Raw genomic sequence first — 9,328 nt, 5'->3', positions numbered from 1 at the left:
CCGCTGTACAGCTACGTAGCCGTGTATGGATGGATGGATGCAAAACTTTAATAAAAGTCCTGCGGTATGCGACTCAGCGCGCAGCGGGCCGCTCCCACGTTGGGACAGTCGGGCAATGCCCGACCGCCGCATCGTGGGCCCTCCGGACAGCCCATAGTTGCGCCCCGACATTGGGGCTCTTGATAGCGGAGAGCCACTTGTCCTCATTGATTTGTTCCGTGCCTCGAAACTAGGGGAGGCGCCAGAGCGTATGGTCTGGGCTAGCGAAGTCATTGCAGCGCCTGCAAGAACTATACTGGCATAAGTGTCGGGATAAAGCTTGTGTAATAAAGCCGGGCTGGGATACGAGCCTGTTTGCAAGTCTGAGGGTCAATGCATGCGCTCTATTCAACTTCTTGTGAGGAAAGGGAAAGTCTCTCCTGCCTAGATAAAAGTGCTGCGTAATTTCGTAATATGTGGTTGGTTGATCTCTGTTCTCCACCACTGCGGACCGGCGGGGGAGTTCTCCATGGTCGCGGAAAGCGAGACCTCGCGCCTTGGAGTGGGTCAGCTCTTTGAGGTTTGTGGGGCCTCCCATGATGGATCCCATGTGAGCGGGGAACCACGTGAGAGTGTGGGTGGCGATGCTTTTGCCGTCGAGGATGCGACAGGCTTCCTTATACATGGCGCCAACGCTGAAGGCGCGGATGGCTGCCCTGGAGTCGCTGAAGATATTGGCATGTTTGTCGTCCAGGAGGGCCAAGGCAATGACCACTTGCTCGGCCGCACATGACGACGTGCTTCGTACCGAAGCTGCGTTAAAGGACGAACCCCTTTGGTTGATCGACACCACTGTGAAATTTTTGCTGTTGCCATACTGGGCCGCGTCAACGAAGCAGCTGCCGCCAGGGAGTTCTGTCGCTCGGCGTAGGAGCGTCACCGCCCTGGCCTTCCTTTTTTCCACGTTGCGCTGGGGATGCATATTGCGCTGGGTGAGGGATATGATGATGTTGTCTTTCTGCTCTTTCGGAAGGCCCTGGTAGGAGTCTTCGACCTTGGCCGGGGGGACGCCCATCTCTGCTAGGAGTCGTCTGCCCGCCGTGATGCCGGAGAGTCTGATAATCTGTGTTGTGCTTCTGCAATTTCTTCCAGTGTATTGTGAATACCCATCTGCAGAAGTCGGTCGGTGCGTGTGTAGTTTGGTAGTCCGAGCACGCTCTTGATCCCCCTCCTTATCATGACATTTAGCTTGTCTCGCTCGGCCCTCTTCCAGACGTGCATGGCCGCTACGTACGTGAAATGGCATAGCAAGAAAGCGTGGACTAGCCTTAACAGATTCTCTTCGCTCAGGTGAGATGACTGACCCTTGGAGGCTGCCTCTTCTGCTCAGCTCTATTTTCTCTGATTCAAAATCTCCAGCCTTGAGGATGGTGCATCGTCTGCTAACGAAAGACCTGCCAAAGGCATGGAAGGACGAGCCCAGGTCGAGTTTGGAGATGGCTCGAGCGGCTTCTCGAGCGGGAGCGCCTGCTCGAAGGTCTAGCCGGTTCGCTGCCGGCGCTTGTGTGGGCTGGTGACAGGTCTCGATTCCTGGATTCCGCATTTGTTTCCCTTCTCCTCCGTCGAACGATGTACGGGAGTTAGAATCTTTGTTTGCAAATCTTGTCCGCAGTGGCGTGCGGGCACCCGCAGAGGCCGCAATTAAGTAGGCGAGCAGGTGTGGATTTCGTCGGGGTTGTTGGCCCCACATTTCCTGCATAGTTTGTTCTCCGGCGTTGGGCTCTGTGGCCTATAGTCTACCGCAGGCATAGCAGCAGTCGTGCTGCCTGAGGTACAAGGAGCACTTGACTAGCGCCGAGCCGTAGAAAACAAAGTTGGGGACCTTGTAGCCGTCGAAAACGATGACTACCGTTTCGCTATTCTTGATTCGCTTGGCTCGCAGGGCTAAGAAATTTCTCTCGTTGAGAATGCTTCTCTCCAGGTCGGCCTGGCTCTCCGACACATCAATTTGACGTATGACACCCTTGCACGTGGCGTGCGGCGCGGCTTCGTAAGTGCTGAGTTCGTACTGTTTGATTCCCAGGGTGATGCGATTCATTTTTAGGTAAGCATCTGCGTTATCGCGAGACGCGGTGCTGAGAACGATCATGTTTTGTGTTGCGCGTTGGGGCAGACGATGTCGTGGCTAGCTTGCTCGGACGTGAGTCCTGCAGCTAGCGACGGTGACGGCCCGACGAAGCCGAGCGGAGCCCGTCTTCTGAACATCGAGACGGCCCCTGGGGCGGGCGATAATCTTCCAGTTCGGGAGCTGAGGCATTCTCGATGATCTTGTTCTTTAGGCTAATGGGCTTCCTGCTGCCATTGAGACGTTCGCGGTGCCCCTCGCTGCTTGCCGGTTCACGGGTGCTGTCGCGACCACCAAAGTTGTGGTGAGGAGATAGGCCGCCCAGAGACCCTTGGCAGGGACTAACCCTGCCCGCGGCGAACGCTGGTTAGGCCTTGCCGTCAGACTGAAGGGAGCGCGGCGTCACGGAAGAGAATCAGTTCAAAAAACCGAAGAAAAGGCCGTTGAAAATTCGTATCCGTGGGTTCCTCTTGTCCTTGTGCATCCGTTGGTGCAGAAATCATCGACATTGAGAAGAATTTCTCACCGAAATTATCGAAGAAAGCAGGAACCGATGTGAGTACGACCGTACTACTCGGCGCCTTCCTAGCCGTGTATGTGATTAAATTTTACCTATTTTACCGGTAGGTACCCGGCGGCAGCACTCGTCTGCCTCACACAGCAGCGGTAGATGCTCGACTATTTCACCAAAGCTGTGGCGAGGAGATGGGCCTCCCAGAGACCCTTGACCCCGGCAAATCTCTATAGGAGCCCCTTTCGAGATGAAACCCGGCCACATGAACAAACGAGCGCCAGGTTGCGGTATATTAGAGAAGACCAGTGGGTTTCCGGCGGCACCAGGATTCGAACCTAGCACCTCTCGCATACGAGCCGGATGCTCTACCATGCAAGGAATGTCCGCAGGACACGAAGAATCATTCATGTTAAGCATCGTGCCATGCCTGCAACCATGCATGTCAAACATGTTACATGATGCAGTTCATATTTTGAGTGGGCATGGGATGGCAGCAATGGCGCAGTCCTTGCTGAGACCGTTCTTCTTTTACATCCAGATTCTTGCACTAATCGGGCCGTTTCCTGTTCGCGCCTGGAACCCATCCAGCGGAGCCTGTACTGCGCCCTACCTTGCTGAAAACCCGGCCTTTGTATCAAGCGGCGGTTTGCTGTTTCCTTCTTCGTCTGCGCACGACGGAAATGTCAGCGGAATCATCGCACCGAATCCTTTCATCAAACCAACGGCATCGACGCATGCGTCACCCTGTGCTGCGCATATAAATAGGCCAACGATGACGACCCTCGTCAGTGGGCATGGGATGGCAGCAATGGCGCAGTCCTTGCTGAGACCGTTCTTCTTTTACATCCAGGTTGGTAACTCGACTTCCCTTTACTTACTGTAAGCGCTCTAGCAATCGCGCTTTGCTTCGTCCCATGCCCGGACATTTTGTGGTGTTTATTTACCGACTGTGTACATGTTACAAAGTTGCTTGTGATGTCCGGAGACATTGAGCTTAACCCTGGCCCTGATCCCAGTTGCAGCACTAACCTGGTTCTCGAGGCCATTAGCTCTCTTGCTACTAAAACGGATGTGCGTCACGCTGAGCTAATCTCAAGTCTTAATGAAGTGAAAGCCAACCAAAAATTACTTGAGGAGCGTGTTACAAGCATGAATGCCAGATTAGCGTCCGTAGAGGACAAAGTTGCTGCACTTGAAACTCAGCAGGAACCTGCTCATATCCGGGGCATCATTACCGAGGCCATGGAAAGTGAGAGTGCATCGGTGCAATTTCGTCTGGACGATTTCGAGGACAGGTCAAGGAGAGATAACTTGATTTTTTTATGGTATCGCCGATGGTGCCTCGGAAACTTGGACGGAAACAGAAAAAAAGTTCGTTCAATTCTTATGCAATTTTTTGCGCTGCAATTACCCGAAGAGGGAATTGAGCGTGCGCATCGCTTAGGTGCCTTTGTAAAAAAACAAATGTCGACCAGTGGTAGTGAAACTGGCATCATTTAAAGTAAAGGAAAACTTATTAACACAAAAGAAGAAACTGAAAGGATCTGGGGTATCCATTCAAGAAGACTTCTGTCGGGCAACTAGAATGACTAGGAATAAGTTAATTGCATTTGAGTCTTCCGGTCAATTGTATCATCTAAGGTACAACAAATTGTTCACCAACAAAACGTGCTACGTCTATTGCTCTGAAACCGATACTGTTTATGAGCTTCAGCAGAACAGTATATTGCTACTGCCAGCGGTAATGTAGGCAGCAGCACAATAAATTTCCCTGCGAATACCCCATCCCCTGTTTCGAGTTAGCATCGCGCGGCCGTACAGAATAAGCATGATAACGATTACTCTGTGCTGTTCACTAACATCCGCTCCATCATTAATAAGCGCGATGCCCTGTCTGCGCTGATCGACACGTGTAATGCAGATATTGTTGTTTTAGTTGAGACCTGGCTTTCAGATAACATTGGAAATTCGAAACTTTTCGCCTGCAGTAAGGCTTACAATATATATATAGAAATGACCGAATAGGGTGATGTGGCGGTGGGACCTTGATCGCTGCTTCATCTGATATCACCTCTTTTCATATACACGTGCCTTCGCAGATTGAATTCTTGTGCTGTTGTATTCACGTAAATAACAAAGATGTGATATTTGCCGCTTGCTATCGACCACCCGATAGTACATCCACATTTTGCAATGAACTATTTGACTGTCTTAACCAAATCGTTGTTGAATACCCAAAAGCACCAATATTCTTGCTCGGTGATTTCAATTTCCCCGGCATTGACTGGGCTGTTGACTTCCCATCAGTGACTCTATCTTCATCCCAATGTTCATCCTTTCTTGATATATGTTCGACCTTTGGCCTCACCCAGCTTGTTAAAGAGCCTACCCGTGTCACTGCAATTTCTGCCAACATCCTTGACCTCGTCTTGACCACATCTCCTGATTCAATTTCTTCATTATCAATTATACCTGGTTTAAGCGATCATTCCGTGATTCATTTTGCAATCCCCCTACACTCGCCCCAGCGTCTAAAATACTGTAAGAAAATTCGTGACTACAGTAGAGCAGATTTTTCCTCGATCAATAACGAGTTGGAAAGTTTTGCCGATTTCTTTTTTCCACAGTTCTTGGAAAGGTCTATCGCAGAAAACTGGCTCCTTTTCAAAAACAAGGTTGAAACACTAATTGAAAAATATATTCCGACTCGCCTATTATCTCCATGCAATCGGGCTCCTTGGTTTAACTTCAGTTTAAAACGGCTTCTTAACAAGAAAAAACGCATTTTTCGACGCTTCAAGCTGACTGGGGAAGCCAAAGCAAAAGCTGCCTACGTAGCTATCGCATCTGAATATAAAATGGCCATCCGCTCAGCCAAGAATTACTTTTTATTGCGATAGCAATTATATGGACACTTCAACCGGATTTCTGCCGTCGGCGTCGCCGTCGCCGTCGCCGTCGCCGTCGCCGTCGTCGTCGCCGTCGCCGTCGCCGTCGCCGTGAGGTTCCGTATAGATAATATCTTCACCGCGCGCCGTATGCCCGAGCGCAAGCGTGCTGGGACGCACGCTATCACGGAGAGCGAACGCACTCAATCCCCCACGCGCAAGCAACGAAGCGGGAAGCCAGCGCCGGAGGGAGCGGGGGGGGGGGGGGGGAGGGGGGGCACTTCTACTGTGCCAACAACCGCGCTCGTCGCTCGGCCGCACGGTCTCTTATCTCTCCCGCGCGCAAGCAAGGAAGCGGGAAGCCAGCGCCGGAGGAAGCGGGGGGAGGGGGGGCGCACTTCTGCCAACAACCGCGCTCGTCGCTCGCCGCACCGTCTCTTATCTCCACACGGCTCTGACCTTTATGAGCCGTGCATTCGCGGCTCAGTTCCTGTTGAAGCGATAGACCGCACGTACCTTCGCCGGCAGCGGCGTATGCTTGCTGCCAGCGTTTTGACAGTCGTTGTCCGCAGTCATTCAGTGTGATCTCTACATGTTTGTTTGTGCGCGCTCACACCACGCTTGTTCATTCAGTTAGTAATAGTCGGGTCACATTGTCCAACGCACGCTACACATGTAATGCTGCCCGGATCGGCAGTGCAGCGCTACAGGTGTGTCCCTTCGCACGCGCGCTGCCCACGGGAAGCGCTTCTCATCAACACCACCGTTTCACACGCGCCTTCTCGTGGTTATCGAGTCTCTCTTCATGTCGGTCTACTTACGCCGCAGCACACCTGCTTACTTAATCAGCTCATGTTTACTACAATTCATATTGTTACCAAAGCCGCTCACCTTACTTCGTATGACATTGCTGTGTTGCTATCGCATTCATTGCTTCGCCCTTAGGGCGAAACTGTGACATTTTTTTCTGAAACACTACCACATCTGCTCACAACTAATCCTAAGAAGTTTTGGAACGTTATCAACGTACGCAAACCTAAAGAAATTGTTCTGAAAACTGACGCTGGATTTCCTGTCCCCCGTGAGCTTTGCTCAACGGCCTTTAACAACGCATTTTCGCTATCTTTTTCTGACACTCTAATAAATACGTCACCGTCCGCACGTGCCTTTACGTTCCTTGATATGGAGCCGATTTCGATCGACGTTGATGGCGTATACAATTTGATAAAAAAAGCTAAACTTTCCTCATCGGCAGGTGTTGATAACATAAATTACAAATTTCTTAAAAGTACTGTAGCATATTCATCTGCTTTCTTGTCATATATTTTTACTCAGTCTTTGCAGAGCTCAACACTGCCGGACGACTGGAAGATGGCGAAGGTGATTCCAGTCCACAAGTCTGGTGATATTCATAACCACCTAAACTACCGGCCGATCTCCCTAACTTCCATTCCATGCAAGTTATTAGAGCACATAATCTACTGCAACCTGATTAGTTTTCTCGAGTCTAATAACTTTTTTGCGTCACAGCAGCATGGCTTTCGTAAAAATTATTCTTGTGAGACTCAATTATTAAGCTTTACTAATGATTTGTCTTCCGCTTTAGATCGAGCTTCAGTTATTGACTGCATTTTCCTTGACTTCGCGAAAGCTTTTGATACCGTCTCACATCGACTACTATTACTGAAACTTAGCGCACTCCATCTTGATTGTAGCTTGCTTAAATGGATTGAATGTTTCTTGCAGAATAGAACACAGTATGTTTCTGTTAATGATCATGACTCTAAATCCTGCAATGTAACATCCGGTGTTCCTCAGGGGTCAGTCCTAGGGCCTCTTCTTTTTCTAATTTATATTAATGACCTACCTGATTCTGTTACTTCTAATATAAGGCTCTTTGCGGACGACTGCGTTCTGTACCGTATAATTTCTAATGAGTCTGACTCCTTCGTTCTTCAATCTGACCTAAATAAAATCTCTTCTTGGTGTGATACATGGCCTATGAAACTAAACATTAACAAATGTAAAGCAATGAGGGTGTCTCGAAAAATTAACCAGTCCATTTCTCAGGGCTATGAACTTAACGGTTGCCCTCTTCAGTTCGTCGACAGCTACAAGTATCTAGGCGTCCATATCACTAATAACCTGTCATGGCAGAAACATATCCACCATGTTATTAACAAAGCTAACAGTACCCTTGGTTTTCTTCGGCGGAATTTCCGCCTTACTCCCGTTCCATTGAAACTACTACTATATAAAACACTCGTGCGTTCTAGACTAGAGTACGCTTCACCCATATGGGACCCGTACACTAGCTCGTTAACGCAGGCCTTAGAATCGGTTCAAAACCGCTCAGCCAGGTTTATTTTCTCTAACTACTATCGCTTAGCCAGCGTTTCTCGCATGAAGCAACACCTTGACCTACCTCTCCTTTCTACTAGACGTCGAATTTCACGCTTATGCCTGTTTCATAAAATATACTACACTAACAATGACCTAAAAATGACACTTCTTTCGCCTCCGAACCATTTGTCATCCCGTATTGATCATCAAATGAAGGTTGGGGTGCCTCAGTGTAAAAGCAATGCATACCTTGAAGCCTTCATCCCGAAAACAAGTCAAGACTGGAATCGCCTTCCCGCCTCCATCGTCGCTATCACAGACCATGATGTGTTCAAGTCGGCTATCTGTGACCATGTGCTGCATCTTTAGCCATTTTTTTCTTTTTATATTGCCACTCCTCTCTGTAATGCCTGTACGGCCTTGAGAGTAAATAAATGAAATGAAATATTGTCACGAGCTCTCATAACAGAGGGCAGAAACAGCGCGAATGACCACGGGGACTGTGGGTGAAGAAGGAAGACGACGTTCGGCTGGTTGCTTTTGTGCCGGGCTTGCAACACGCCAACCGTTCCTTTTCATCTGCCCTGCAGATTTAAAAAAACGCTTCTCGGCGTAACATTTGGTGGAGCTGTGCGGGGTACCTCCCACGACCGACAACGGAATCGTCCGTACAAGACCTTCGGAGAAGCCGCCGCCTTGCCGGACTTTTGCCATCGGCCACCATCATGCCTAGAGAAGAAGATGCTCCCAGTACTCCATCGACAGGACCAGCTCCGATTCAACACTACCGAGAGCCACGCACGTTCTCCGCAAAAGCAGGAGAAGATGTCGATGAGTGGCTCACCCATTATGAAAGGGTAAGCCAGTACAATCATTGGAACGCCGTATCCCAACTGAAGAACGTTGTTTTCTTTTTGAGTGGCACAGCGATGGTGTGGTATGACAACCATGCGGACGCGCTAACTACCTGGGCCTGTTTCGTTGACGAGATTAAGAAGTGTTTTGGCGATTCGGATGCCAAGAAGAAACGAGCGGAATCAACGTTAGCTCAGAGGGCTCAGGTCCCTGGAGAGACTTGCACCACATTCATCGAGGAAATTCTAAAACTGTGTAAGACCGTAAACCCCCGGATGTCAGAAGAGGATAAGGTGGGACACCTTTTGAAGGGAATCGCGGAAGATGTATACAACTTCCTCATTGGGAAAGATAACTTGGAAACCGTATCAGATGTGATACGGCACTGCCGTACCTTCGAAACACTGAAGACTCGTCGAATTGCCCCGAAATTTGGACGGCTAGCTAATGTGACGACTGTAGCCAGTGTGGACACGAATCCTCCAACAGACTTATCGTTCACCATTCGGCAGATTGTCCGTGAGGAACTCCTTCGACACGAAGAACAAGCACGGTATGTGGCCCCACGTTACAGCTCCTGCGCTTTCCGAGACGCCATGTGTGCAACCCCCTCGACTCTTTGGC

Source organism: Dermacentor silvarum, chromosome 4 (genome assembly GCF_013339745.2).
Source record: "Dermacentor silvarum isolate Dsil-2018 chromosome 4, BIME_Dsil_1.4, whole genome shotgun sequence".
NCBI lineage: Eukaryota > Metazoa > Arthropoda > Arachnida > Ixodida > Ixodidae > Dermacentor > Dermacentor silvarum.
This window is presented reverse-complemented; position numbering follows the sequence as displayed.